The sequence below is a fragment of the Rhinoderma darwinii genome, chromosome 10 (assembly GCF_050947455.1).
Source record: "Rhinoderma darwinii isolate aRhiDar2 chromosome 10, aRhiDar2.hap1, whole genome shotgun sequence".
Taxonomy (NCBI): domain Eukaryota; kingdom Metazoa; phylum Chordata; class Amphibia; order Anura; family Rhinodermatidae; genus Rhinoderma; species Rhinoderma darwinii.
The window spans coordinates 4198838-4213410 of NC_134696.1; the positions used below are offsets into that span (position 1 = coordinate 4198838).

Consider the following 14573-nt stretch of genomic DNA (forward strand, 5'->3'; position numbering starts at 1 on the left):
CCTCCCAAAATATTGTCTAGACCGAACACAATTGTAACAAACCCTCAGCTTTGAAAAGGATTAGGTCAGGAAAGGGTTTCAGCCTTTCACTGACAGCAAGCAATTATCTTGAAAATGGTTAGGATTTGAAACACAAAGTCTATTAGGAAGTTCAAGAGCTTTTAATTATACAAATTAAACTTTATTTACTGAAAACTGGTCACCGGCCCTTTAACACCCAGTGTATGTGCATGACCATGAAAACCCACTGAGCGCCTTAGGGGTTAAATAAAGGCGTCCAGCGCGGACAATGATGTTTCCATGGAAACCACAAGAACATAGAACCCCGGAGTTTCAATGTTAAATCTTTTATAAGCAAAATAGATTTACATGTGGACGACAACATCCACGGAAGCGGGAAAGAGGCGCAGAACTGGCGCCGTTACTAGGGTGATGCAGTCCAAGGCGGAAGGTCACCTGCCCTGGGGGCGCTTAGTATCACCTGTGACTGCCTGCAAAACTTAGTGGGGGATGGGCACAAGGCTCGACCAAAGCAAATTGGATAGTAAGGCTGGGTTCCATCGTCATGGTCAAAACGTGTTTTTTTGTCGCAAGCCACGGCATAACTGCCATTTTGTCGCGATTTCCACGAAATGGCAAAGTCTTGCCGTGATTGATGGCAAAAAACGAATTTTGATTGCGATGTGTGAACGCAGCCTAAAAAAGAAACATTGTCCCTCCTGTAAAAAATTTCTCTAGAAAAATGAAAAAAAAGTTGCCTTGTTGCCCCCAGCAGCCAATCAGTGTTTTTCAGACCATGGAGGCGGAGATCTGAGTGTAAGTAAATAAGGCTTCGTTCACACTCGCGTTACTTCTGCACCATCCTGTAAAAACAGAAAATATGACGCCAGTGTGAACAGGCCCTGAACAGATGTAATATTGTAGCATTACTAACAGACGAGTCACCCAGACAAACACCACATTAGAAACGGACGCAATATTAAAATGGCGTTATTTTCTTTTATAAATGTTCCTCTTTCGGTCTTCCGGCCAGAGATTTTTTTTTTTACCAAAACTCAAATCCTCCCCAGCGATCAGTAGAGGTCCAGCTGCCCGCAGCCTTGTATTCTGTATCTCTGAGCTCTGCTACATCAGTGGGGGTGAGAAGCTTCTCCATCGATGACGAGATCTGATTTTATTAGCGCTCAGAGGCGGAGGACGCGGCGCGCTCCAGACACCAAACCATTCACAAAAGACAAAGTAACAGGTAGATGAGGCAGAGAGGACGGAAGACAAAGCAGCAGAATCAACCATGATCACTACTACCACCATCATCACTGTCACCACCACTGTCACAACCCTACAGGTGCAACAATCCACCCTCATGATCACTACTACTACCACCACCACCACAGGTGCAACACTCCACCCTCATGATCACTACTACCACCACCACTGTCACTGTCACCACAGGTGCAACACTCCCCCCTCATGATCACTACTACCACCACCACTGTCACTGTCACCACAGGTGCAACAATCCACCCTCATGATCACTACTACTACCACCACCATCACTGTCACCACCACTGTCACAACCCTACAGGTGCAACAATCCACCCTCATGATCACTACTACTACCACCACCACCACAGGTGCAACACTCCACCCTCATGATCACTACTACCACCACCACTGTCACTGTCACCACAGGTGCAACACTCCCCCCTCATGATCACTACTACCACCACCACTGTCACTGTCACCACAGGTGCAACAATCCACCCTCATGATCACTACTACCACCACCACCATCACTGTCACCACAGGTGCAACAATCCACCCTCATGATCACTACTACTACCACCACCATCACTGTCACCACCACTGTCACAACCCTACAGGTGCAACAATCCACCCTCATGATCACTTCTACTACTATCACCATCACTGTCACAACCCTACAAATGCAACGATCCACCACCATGACTACTACAACCACCACCATTGTCATGACCCTACAGGTGCAACGATCCACCATGATCAGTACTACCACCACCACCATCCTATTTCTATCCTTCAGTCCACATCTCACTTGTACAAGACTCAATAGTCTAATTCAGCAGTCAAACGTCAGACGACTGCAGCGTTTAAAGGGCGTCCACTACTTCATGGCCAATAACCCACGGGGGCTCCATCAGGTAGAATACACGCGGGCACCGCCGGCTGTCCATGCGGAGCTGCACTCACTATTCTGCTGGTGGAGTCACTGTGTATATACTGTACATTACTTATCCTGTACTGATCCTGAGTTACATCCTGTATTATACTCCAGAGCTGCACTCACTATTCTGCTGGTGGAGTCACTGTGTACAGTACATATATTACTTATCCTGTACTGATCCGGAGTTACATCCTGTATATACTACTTATGACGTCAGGCACACTTGGTTACTTGATTACTCATCAGAAGCAATTAGATTTATAATCTAAAATAATCCCCATAGAGTCAGGGGTGTCTGGTACCTGCTTCTTATCCCTCCTCAGTTTCTTGCTCACCGACAGTAATTTGATTGACCCGGTTTGATTGAAATGAATAATGAAAAACTTATTATTACAGGAAGAAACACTTAGTAACCGAGAGTATCAGACAGGATAGGCTTAGATACTGAAGCTCAGCAGACAGTATCACACATGATAATAAATGAGATTCTGTTAATCTGATTATATTGGTCTCTGAACTATATGGATTTATAATTACGTGTAATAAACATGTTATCCATCCGCTGCCGCCTCATTACCGGCATTCTCAATAAACAGCGCAGGGTAATTAGCAGGAGAGGGGTGCAATTAGTTTGTAGCTCCATCTATTGGAGGAAAGTTCTGGACGTTCCCATCTGTATCTAAACTAATCAGAAGATTAGAAATTTTCCCAGCAACTGGAATACACACAGAGGAAATCTTGTGTAATGAAGAATGAGGCCACGAAATTAGGACAATACAGAGTTATTAGGCGGCTTGGATACATCCCTGCCCAAGTGAAGGGCTTAATAATTTAGTTAAAGCCTATTGTACGTCCATCTAAAGCTCCAGAGCTGCACTCACTATTCTGCTGGTGGAGTCACTGTGTACATACATTACTTATCTTGTACTGATCCCGAGTTATACCCTGTATTATACTCCAGAGCTGCACTCACTATTCTGCTGGTGGAGTCACTGTGTACATACATTACATTACTTATCCTGTGCTGATCCTGAGTTACATCCTGTATTATACTCCAGAGCTGCACTCACTATTCTGCTGGTGGAGTCACTGTGTACATACATTACATTACTTATCCTGTACTGATCCTGAGTTACATCCTGTATTATACTCCAGAGCTGCAGTCACTATTCTGCTGGTGGGGTCACTGTGTACATACATTACATTACTTATCCTGTACTGATCCTGAGTTATATCCTGTATTATACCCCAGAGCTGCACTCACTATTCTGTTGGTGGAGTCACTGTGTACATATATTACTTATCCTGTACTGATCCCGAGTTACATCCTGTATTATACTCCAGAGCTGCACTCACTATTCTGCTGGTGGAGTCACTGTGTACATACATTACTTATCCTGAGTTATATCCTGTATTATACTCCAGAGCTGCATTCACTATTCTGCTGGTGGAGTCACTGTGTACATACATTACTTATCCTGTACTGATCCTGAGTTATATCCTGTATTATACTCCAGAGCTGCACTCACTATTCTGCTGGTGGAGTCACTGTGTACATACATTACTTATCTTGTACTGATCCCGAGTTATACCCTGTATTATACTCCAGAGCTGCACTCACTATTCTGCTGGTGGAGTCACTGTGTACATACATTACATTACTTATCCTGTGCTGATCCTGAGTTACATCCTGTATTATACTCCAGAGCTGCACTCACTATTCTGCTGGTGGAGTCACTGTGTACATACATTACATTACTTATCCTGTACTGATCCTGAGTTACATCCTGTATTATACTCCAGAGCTGCAGTCACTATTCTGCTGGTGGGGTCACTGTGTACATACATTACATTACTTATCCTGTACTGATCCTGAGTTATATCCTGTATTATACCCCAGAGCTGCACTCACTATTCTGTTGGTGGAGTCACTGTGTACATATATTACTTATCCTGTACTGATCCCGAGTTACATCCTGTATTATACTCCAGAGCTGCACTCACTATTCTGCTGGTGGAGTCACTGTGTACATACATTACTTATCCTGAGTTATATCCTGTATTATACTCCAGAGCTGCATTCACTATTCTGCTGGTGGAGTCACTGTGTACATACATTACTTATCCTGTACTGATCCTGAGTTATATCCTGTATTATACTCCAGAGCTGCACTCACTACTCTGCTGGTGGAGTCACTGTGTACATACATTACTTATCCTGTACTGATCCTGAGTTACATCCTGTGTTATACTCCAGAGCTGCACTCACTATTCTGCTGGTGGAGTCACTGTGTACATACATTACATTACTTATCCTGTGCTGATCCTGAGTTACATCCTGTATTATACTCCAGAGCTGCACTCACTATTCTGCTGGTGGAGTCACTGTGTACATACATTACATTACTTATCCTGTACTGATCCTGAGTTACATCCTGTATTATACTCCAGAGCTGCAGTCACTATTCTGCTGGTGGGGTCACTGTGTACATACATTACATTACTTATCCTGTACTGATCCTGAGTTATATCCTGTATTATACCCCAGAGCTGCACTCACTATTCTGTTGGTGGAGTCACTGTGTACATATATTACTTATCCTGTACTGATCCCGAGTTACATCCTGTATTATACTCCAGAGCTGCACTCACTATTCTGCTGGTGGAGTCACTGTGTACATACATTACTTATCCTGAGTTATATCCTGTATTATACTCCAGAGCTGCATTCACTATTCTGCTGGTGGAGTCACTGTGTACATACATTACTTATCCTGTACTGATCCTGAGTTATATCCTGTATTATACTCCAGAGCTGCACTCACTACTCTGCTGGTGGAGTCACTGTGTACATACATTACTTATCCTGTACTGATCCTGAGTTACATCCTGTGTTATACTCCAGAGCTGCACTCACTATTCTGCTGGTGGAGTCACTGTGTACATACATTACATGACTTATCCTGTACTGATCCTGAGTTACATCCTGTATTATACTCCAGAGCTGTACTCACTATTCTGCTGGTGGAGTCACTGTGTACATACATTATATTACTTATCCTGTACTGATCCTGCGTTACATCCTGTATTATACTCCAGAGCTGCACTCACTATTCTGCTGGTGGAGTCACTGTGTACATACATTATATTACTTATCCTGTACTGATCCTGAGTTACATCCTGTATTATACTCCAGAGCTGCACTCACTATTCTGCTGGTGGAGTCACTGTGTACATACATTACTTATCCTGTACTGATCCTGAGTTACATCCTGTATTATACTTCAGAGCTGCACTCACTATTCTGCTGGTGGAGTCACTGTGTACATACATTATATTACTTATCCTGTACTGATCCTGAGTTACATCCTGTATTATACTCCAGAGCTGCACTCACTATACTGCAGATTCAGAGATTAAATATTTGATCCCAACATTCCATGCTTGTTCTCTGCACAGAGCTTGCTCTGGTGATTTGCAGGATCATCTTTACACCAGGCACTGTACAATTATCGGACATAGTGAAAAGTAAGTGCCCCCCCCTGCATTATAGGAATATCTGTCCACAAAACACACTGATACAATAATCCCTGATCCCAATGCAAAATCTCTAACAAAAACCACAATGTAACACGCGCCATTTATAATATTAGTGTCTTCTTATATGGCAGAAGTCTTTGGGACCCCTATAGCTACGCCCCTGAATGAACCTTAAGAGCTGAACACAGCTCAAAAATATATAATTAGTGTAGCAGGTCCCCAACCTGAGGCTCCCCCGCTGTGGGGGTACCACAACTCCCAGCATACTGGGAGTTGCAGTTTCTCAACAACTGAAGCGCCTCGGATTATAGACGACTGTTGTATAGTTTGCTGAAGATCAGCAGTTACATATAGCAGAACATTCCAATCTCCATAGCAACCAAAAAGTATTTACCTCCCGAAATGAAGAACAATCATGAGATACACTGATCGATGTATCCCACAGCAACCAATCACACGCGGTCAATTTTGTAAACCATGAAGGTATTGGATTAGTTGCAGTCACATTAATATAAATAGATTCAGCCCAAATGATCCGACAGAAAGAGATTTCTAATGAGCTTCCCCCTATATAATTCATAAGACTCAGGTGTAATGTAGAAGCCACGTCCTACACTGCCGAAGTCATTGATGTTTTCTCCATTGTTGAGTAGTTTGTGAACCCCTCTGAGGTATAAAATTATATCCTGTATCATAATATCAGACATAGGGGGCAGTATTCTAGTAGTTATATTCTTGTATATTGGGGCAGTATTATAGTAGTTATATTCCTGTATATAGAGAGCAGTATCATAGTAGTTATATTCTTGTATATAGGAGCAGTATTATAGTAGTTATATTCTTGTATATAGGGGCAGTATTATAGTAGTTATATTCTTGTATATAGGAGGCAGTATTATAGTAGTTATATTCTTGTATATAGGGGGCAGTATTATAGTAGTTATATTCTTGTATATAGGGGCAGTATTATAGTAGTTATATTCTTGTATATAGGAGCAGTATTATAGTAGTTATATTCTTGTATATAGGGGCAGTATTATAGTAGTTATATTCTTGTATATAGGAGAAGTATTATAGTAGTTATATTCCTGTATATAGGGGCAGTATTATAGTAGTTATATTCTTGTATATAGGAGCATTATTATAGCAGTTATATTCTTGTATATAGGGGCAGTATTATAGTAGTTATATTCTTGTATATAGGGGGTGTATGATAGTAGTTGTATTCTTGTATATAGAAGTATTATAGTAGTTACATTCTTGTATATAGGGTCAGTATTATAGTAGTTATATTCTTGTATATAGGGGGCAGTATTATAGTAGTTGTATTCTTGTATATAGGAGAAGTATTATAGTAGTTACATTCTTGTATATAGGGTCAGTATTATAGTAGTTATATTCTTGTATATAGGGGGAAGTATTATAGTAGTTATATTCTTGTATATAGGGGGCAGTATTATAGTAGTTGTATTCTTGTATATAGGAGAAGTATTATAGTAGTTACATTCTTGTATATAGGGTCAGTATTATAGTAGTTACATTCTTGTATATAGGGTCAGTATTATAGTAGTTATATTCTTGTATATAGGAGCAGTATTATAGTAGTTATATTCTTGTATATAGGGGGCAGTATTATAGTAGTTATATTCTTGTATATAGGGGCAGTATTATAGTAGTTATATTCTTGTATATAGGAGCAGTATTATAGTAGTTATATTCTTGTATATAGGGGCAGTATTATAGTAGTTATATTCTTGTATATAGGGGGCAGTATTATAGTAGTTGTATTCTTGTATATAGGAGAAGTATTATAGTAGTTACATTCTTGTATATAGGGTCAGTATTATAGTAGTTACATTCTTGTATATAGGGTCAGTATTATAGTAGTTATATTCTTGTATATAGGAGCAGTATTATAGTAGTTATATTCTTGTATATAGGGGGCAGTATTATAGTAGTTATATTCTTGTATATAGGGGCAGTATTATAGTAGTTATATTCTTGTATATAGGAGCAGTATTATAGTAGTTATATTCTTGTATATAGGGGCAGTATTATAGTAGTTATATTCTTGTATATAGGGGCAGTATTATAATAGTTATATTCTTCTATATAGGAGCAGTATTATAGTAGTTATATTCTTGTATATAGGAGCAGTATTATAGTAGTTATATTCTTGTATATAGGGGCAGTATTATAGTAGTTATATTCTTGCATATAGGAGCAGTATTATAGTAGTTATATTCTTGTATATAGGAGCAGTATTATAGTAGTTATATTCTTGTATATAGGGGCAGTATTATAGTAGTTATATTCTTGTATATAGGGGCAGTATTATAGTAGTTATATTCTTGTATATAGGAGCAGTATTATAGTAGTTATATTCTTGTATATAGGGGCAGTATTATAGTAGTTATATTCTTGTATATAGGGGCAGTATTCTAGTAGTTATATTCTTGTATATAGGGGGCAGTATTATAGTAGTTATATTCTTGTATATAGTAGCAGTATTATAGTAGTTATATTCTTGTATATAGGGGCAGTATTATAGTAGTTCTATTCTTGTATATAGGGGCAGTATTATAGTAGTTATATTCTTGTATATAGGGGCAGTATTATAGTAGTTATATTCTTGTATATAGGGGGCAGTATTATAGTAGTTATATTCTTGTATATAGGGGCAGTATTATAATAGTTATATTCTTGTATATAGGAGCAGTATTATAGTAGTTATAGTCTTGTATATAGGGGGCGGTATTATAGTAGTTATATTCCTGTATATAGGGGCAGTATTATAGTAGTTATATTCTTGTATATAGGGGGCAGTAATATAGTAGTTATATTCTTGTATATAGGGGGCAGTATTATAGTAGGTATATTCTTGTATATAGGGGACAGTATTATAGTAGTTATATTCTTGTATATAGGGGCAGTATTATAGTAGTTATATTCTTGTATATAGGAGCAGTATTATAGTAGTTTATAGTCTTGTATATAGGGACAGTATTATAGTAGTTATATTCTTGTATATAGGAGCAGTATTATAGTAGTTTATAGTCTTGTATATAGGGACAGTATTATAGTAGTTATATTCTTGTATATAGGAGCAGTATTATAGTAGTTATATTCTTGTATATAGGGCAGTATTATAGTAGTTATAGTCTTGTATATAGGGGGCAGTATTATAGTAGTTATATTCTTGTATATAGGAGCAGTATTATAGTAGTTATATTCTTGTATATAGGGCAGTATTATAGTAGTTATATTCTTGTATATAGGGGGCAGTATTATAGTAGTTATATTCTTGTATATAGGGAGCAGTATTATAGTAGTTATATTCTTGTATATAGGGGCAGTATTATAGTAGTTATATTCTTGTATATAGGAGCAGTATTATAGTAGTTATATTCTTGTATATAGGGGGCAGTATTATAGTAGTTATACTCTTGTATATAGGGGGCGGTATTATAGTAGTTATATATTTTTATATATAGGGGGCAGTATTATATTATATTTTTGTACATATTTGTGGGAGGACTCAGGACTACATGATGTAAAGTGAAGCTTGTATGGAACGATCCTGTAAATCGCAGAGACTCCGCTTCAGGGACCTCTTTTTGGACACTTTCTCCTGTTTTACAAGTGTTCACATGTCGTCAGTGTGGGATCTTTTTTGATGGTTCATTATGTGAATTTATAGCGTTTCACAAGAATAATAGTTCTGCAGTCTCTGGATCAGTGCACTACGGCTTGTGACGCAGGTCATTGCAACAAATAAAATAAGTTAAACATTGTTCGACCAGGTGACCACTATTGAAATGATGTCATGATGTGACATCACAGTGTTTGCGGTTTACTACTTAGACTGCCTGCGGGTCAGCAATTGATGCCGTAGCACAAAAGTTTGTGATCCCTCAATACAAATTCCTGTTTAGTGATGTATATAGATATGAGGGGACCCCATAATCAAGATGGCCCCCCCTACTGGTGCATGTGATTATTGCGGAGAATAAGGGGCGGCAGCTGGCAGACAACTATCCCACAATGGGGAGGATGAGTATAGGATAAGCCCAGACTATAAAACATAATCTAAGTGCCCTCTGCCAGCAGTAAACGTCCTATAAGCGCCAGGATGAGGTCACTATTCAGACTCCGCACGTGTTGTTCTGGGGCGGCACCTGCACATCACCGAAAATACAGATGTTGGGAAATCCCTTTGATTACGAAATTGTTTGACACTGGAAGGAAGAGGAGGATTGAAGAGCAGGAAGAGGAAATGCTACGTGTCAGGGTTACACGGTCACGCACACTGCAGCAATTGTATATTAACTGTATAGAACATGAAGGAGTCCAACCACTCACAGGGTCCAGTCCCACAGATTACGCTGCTTACATTTTCGGTTGACTTCCTAGCAATCAGCCAATTGGGCAGTGCTAAAGAGCCGGGCATCTGAGGGGCCCCACAATGTCCGCTCCATTCAGACAAACTAGCACAAATGTGGATCAAAACCTGAAGTGCTCGGTGAACGACTTTCGGCTTTTTTTTGACAGCTTTTGATGAAGGGCCGGTACATTTTGATCAAAATTAATCTTAACCATTGGGTAGGGCAAGGTTCTGCAACTTTCTAATAGACTTTGGGTTTCAATTCCTTATAATTTTTAAAATGTATGCTTGCTGTCAGTGAATAAAGACATTATTCTTGACATTTATAGGTTAAAAATTCATGCTGACGTAATCCTGCTAATACAGTTGCAGTTTGTTGCAATGTCTCAGTGTCCAGGACAGAAATGAGGACCCAGAGTAATGCCTGTACATTACATTATACTGCAGCTCTGTGAGCAGGACTAGGTCAGGAAGGACTTACACTCTTTAAATGTCAACTGACAGCAAGCAGGTAAAGAATTAAAACAAAATGTCTATAAAAAATTAAAAAAAACTTGTAGAACTTTTCATCATACAAAAGATGAAGCTTTATTTACATTAGACAGGACGAGCTCTTAGATAGATGGACATATATACGGATACGGGTGGTGTGTATATATGTATATATGGATACAGGTGGGTGTGTATATGGATATGGGTGGGTGTGTATATATGTATATATGGATACAGGTGGGTGTGGATATATGGATACGGGTGGTGTGTATATATGTATATATGGATACAGGTGGGTGTGGATATATGGATACGGGTGGTGTGTATATATGTATATATGGATACGGGTGGTGTGTATATATGTATATATGGATACGGGTGGTGTGTATATATGTATATACGGATACAGGTGGGTGTGGATATATACGGATACAGGTGGGTGTGTATATATGTATATATGGATATGGGTGGGTGTGTATATATGTATATATGGATATGGGTGGGTGTGTATATATGTATATATGGATACAGGTGGGTGTGTATATATGGATAGGGGTGGGTGTGTATATATAGATATATGGATACAGGTGGGTGTGGATATATGGATACAGGTGGGTGTGTATATATGTATATATGGATATGGGTGGGTGTGTATATATGTATATATGGATATGGGTGGGTGTGTATATATGTATATATGGATATGGGTGGGTGTGTATATATGGATAGGGGTGGTGTGTATATATAGATATATGGATACAGGTGGGTGTGGATATATGGATACAGGTGGGTGTGTATATATGTATATATGGATATGGGTGGGTGTGTATATATGTATATATGGATATGGGTGGGTGTGTATATATGTATATATGGATATGGGTGGGTGTGTATATATGGATAGGGGTGGTGTGTATATATAGATATATGGATACAGGTGGGTGTGGATATATGGATACAGGTGGGTGTGTATATATGTATATATGGATATGGGTGGGTGTGTATATATGTATATATGGATATGGGTGGGTGTGTATATATGTATATATGGATATGGGTGGGTGTGTATATATGGATAGGGGTGGGTGTGTATATATAGATATATGGATACAGGTGGGTGTGGATATATGGATACGGGTGGTGTGTATATATGTATATATGGGCCTCACATCCACACAGGGCCTGGCACATTATATCTGATAAAGCATCCGCGTCCGATCAGCGGCTCCGCTTCCCCGGCTCAGACACGGAGATTTTGTCAGTTAATGCAGCAATAAATGTAAAAATAAATCATAAATAATTCACAGATGTTGATGGGAAGATCCTGCGTCTTAGAGGATGAAGCTTCCTGCAGACAGCGCAGAGTTAATGGATTCTTGCTGTTTAACTGCGGCTGGTTCTACTTGAGGACAAATATTCAGCAAAGTCTCCGCACGTGGGGGGGGGGGGGCTCCGGTTTATAAATATTTCAGCAGTTTCCTGCTTTATTATGTCAGAATAAAAGACCTTTATATCTTATATCTGTGCAGAGGATGCAACATTATAATGAGAGAGCGCGCGAGAGAGAGCGCAAGAGAGACAAGAGAGCGCACGAGAGCAAGAGAGCCGGCAGGCAAAAAAGAGAGACAGAGAGAGCGCGCGAGAGACAGAGAGAGAGCGCGCGAGAGACAGAGAGAGAGCGCGCGAGAGACAGAGAGAGAGCGCGCGAGAGACAGAGAGAGAGCGCGCGAGAGACAGAGAGAGAGCGCGCGAGAGACAGAGAGAGAGAGCGCGCGAGAGACAGAGAGAGAGAGCGCGCGAGAGACAGAGAGAGAGAGCGCGCGAGAGACAGAGAGAGAGAGCGCGCGAGAGACAGAGAGAGAGAGCGCGCGAGAGACAGAGAGAGAGAGCGCGCGAGAGACAGAGAGAGAGAGCGCGCGAGAGACAGAGAGAGAGAGCGCGCGAGAGACAGAGAGAGAGAGCGCGCGAGAGACAGAGAGAGAGAGCGCGCGAGAGACAGAGAGAGCGCGCGCGAGAGAGAGAGCGCGCGCGAGAGACAGAGAGAGCGCGCGCGAGAGACAGAGAGAGCGCGCGCGAGAGACAGAGAGAGCGCGCGCGAGAGACAGAGAGAGCGCGCGCGAGAGACAGAGAGAGCGCGCGCGAGAGACAGAGAGAGCGCGCGCGAGAGACAGAGAGAGCGCGCGCGAGACAGAGAGAGCGCGCGCGAGACAGAGAGAGCGCGCGCGAGACAGAGAGAGCGCGCGCGAGACAGAGAGAGCGCGCGCGAGAGACAGAGAGTGCGTGTGAGAGAGAAATGGAACAGAGTTTGTGTCACTGAAATTTCTGCCGCAAGTGATTGCAGCCTTAATTCACACATTGCATATTTGTTGCAGGTTTTTGGGTTGGATACAGGAGGATTCTTTCTTCCTTTTTATTTCCCATTCCTTTTGAAACCACTTATGATCTTCGCTAGAAAAAAAAAAAAAATCTGCATCAAAATCACGCGATGTGTGAATCCTGCCTTACACGGCATTTCCCCAGAAAAAAAAAAAAAAAAAAGATAAAGCCTTTCAGTCGTCTTATTCGGTCACGTTCTTAATTATTCTATTTGGAGACTTCTTCCTTTTATAGGGGACACTGGGAAATTTTCCTTTTGCAGGAGCTGAAAATTCCTCAAATGACCTGAACTGTGAGATGGGGACGTGGCAGCCAACAAGTGACAGCAAGCAATGGTAGGTGCCAACCGCTGTAGTGAAGGGTTCAGTGTTCATTTCCTACTATGTGAAACAGATCATCCTAAACGACTCACAGCTGAAGGTTTGCTACATTTTTCTCCAGTCTGGACAATCCTCTATGAGCTAAACAGCCTGGACTCCAGAATGATACATTTTACCTGCACTGATACAGTGTAGCAAATTATAAGGACATGAGAGAGATTTGTGCTGCTGATGTGTTTCCCTCCGAGGATTGCCATGATACACTGTAACAAACGCTCAGCTGTGAGATGTATTAGGTGAGGACAGGTTTTCCGCCTCTGGATGTGAACAATAAATGGCTCATTCACTGACAGCAAGCAGAGATCTTTAAAATGGTGGTAAAAATTTTGTGTATTATAGTAACGTGTTTCCGTCTGTTGGGGGGAGAATATCGTGTGCAGTGTAATGAATGGCGGCTGCATCTGTGAAGAAGAGACGTGGTGAATCCAGAGGGGAAACAGATGGAGGGAGTCTCATTAGTTCTCATTATTTCTCTCCTGCACTATTAAAAGCAGAAATAAAAATATCAGGGATGGGAAGGAGCGCAGAATTCTTGGCGCGCCGCGCTCTGTTTACAACATGAATGTTTTACAAAGAGAGGAAGCAAACACCACTCCCTTTCTGTGAAATCAACCTTCCCTCTGTCCTCGCAGACTATTCCCTCTCCGCAGACCGTTCCATCCATTATCCCCCTCTGCCTGTAAACTGAAGCCTTTCTGCGGGATCCTACAGTACAGACCCCCTCCCCTCCCCCCCCACTTCTCAATAACACAACAATATCCTGCGCTCTAATCAGAAACACAATTGTGGCGAAATGTATCCAGAAGAATCGACGTCTTCTGCAAATTCACCTCTGAAGAATCCGGGAGCGCGGAGCGCACGACCCCGGGACCACATGAAAGGGGCGCCCGTTCCTGCAGGATACTATATAGCCGCCATGAAATGGGGAGCCCAGAAGTCGCCCCCACTTCATTACGAACATGTTACAAATGGGGCCAATTTGTATCACCATCTTAGGGAGGGGACAACTCGATCTAATACACGTGTCCCGGCGTTTACAAGAGGAAGACAAGCAGGAGACTCACAGGGGCAGATTTAATATTGTTGATGCGCCAAATTCTGGCCTTAGTTGTGGTTTGTTTTTTTTAGGGCGCAAAATAATTTTGACAGATTTATTACTGACTTGGGAAAAAAAAAAAAAGCAGATGTCTGTGCCTCA

General features: G+C 41.1%; 1 protein-coding gene and 1 long non-coding RNA gene across 3 annotated transcripts in view; one reads left to right on the forward strand and one right to left on the reverse strand.

Moving 5' to 3' along the window:
* Nucleotides 1–14573, reverse strand: part of UBASH3B (ubiquitin associated and SH3 domain containing B) — a 54916-nt gene that overhangs the window by 15858 nt on the left and 24485 nt on the right. The window lies entirely within an intron of this gene.
* Nucleotides 382–13876, forward strand: LOC142662401 (uncharacterized). 2 transcript variants are annotated; one of them, XR_012850927.1, is made up of 3 exons: nucleotides 382–816; nucleotides 13230–13330; nucleotides 13715–13876. It is a non-coding gene; the product is annotated as an uncharacterized LOC142662401 (long non-coding RNA). The 2 variants fall into 2 exon arrangements; XR_012850926.1 differs by having other exon boundaries at nucleotides 13258–13330.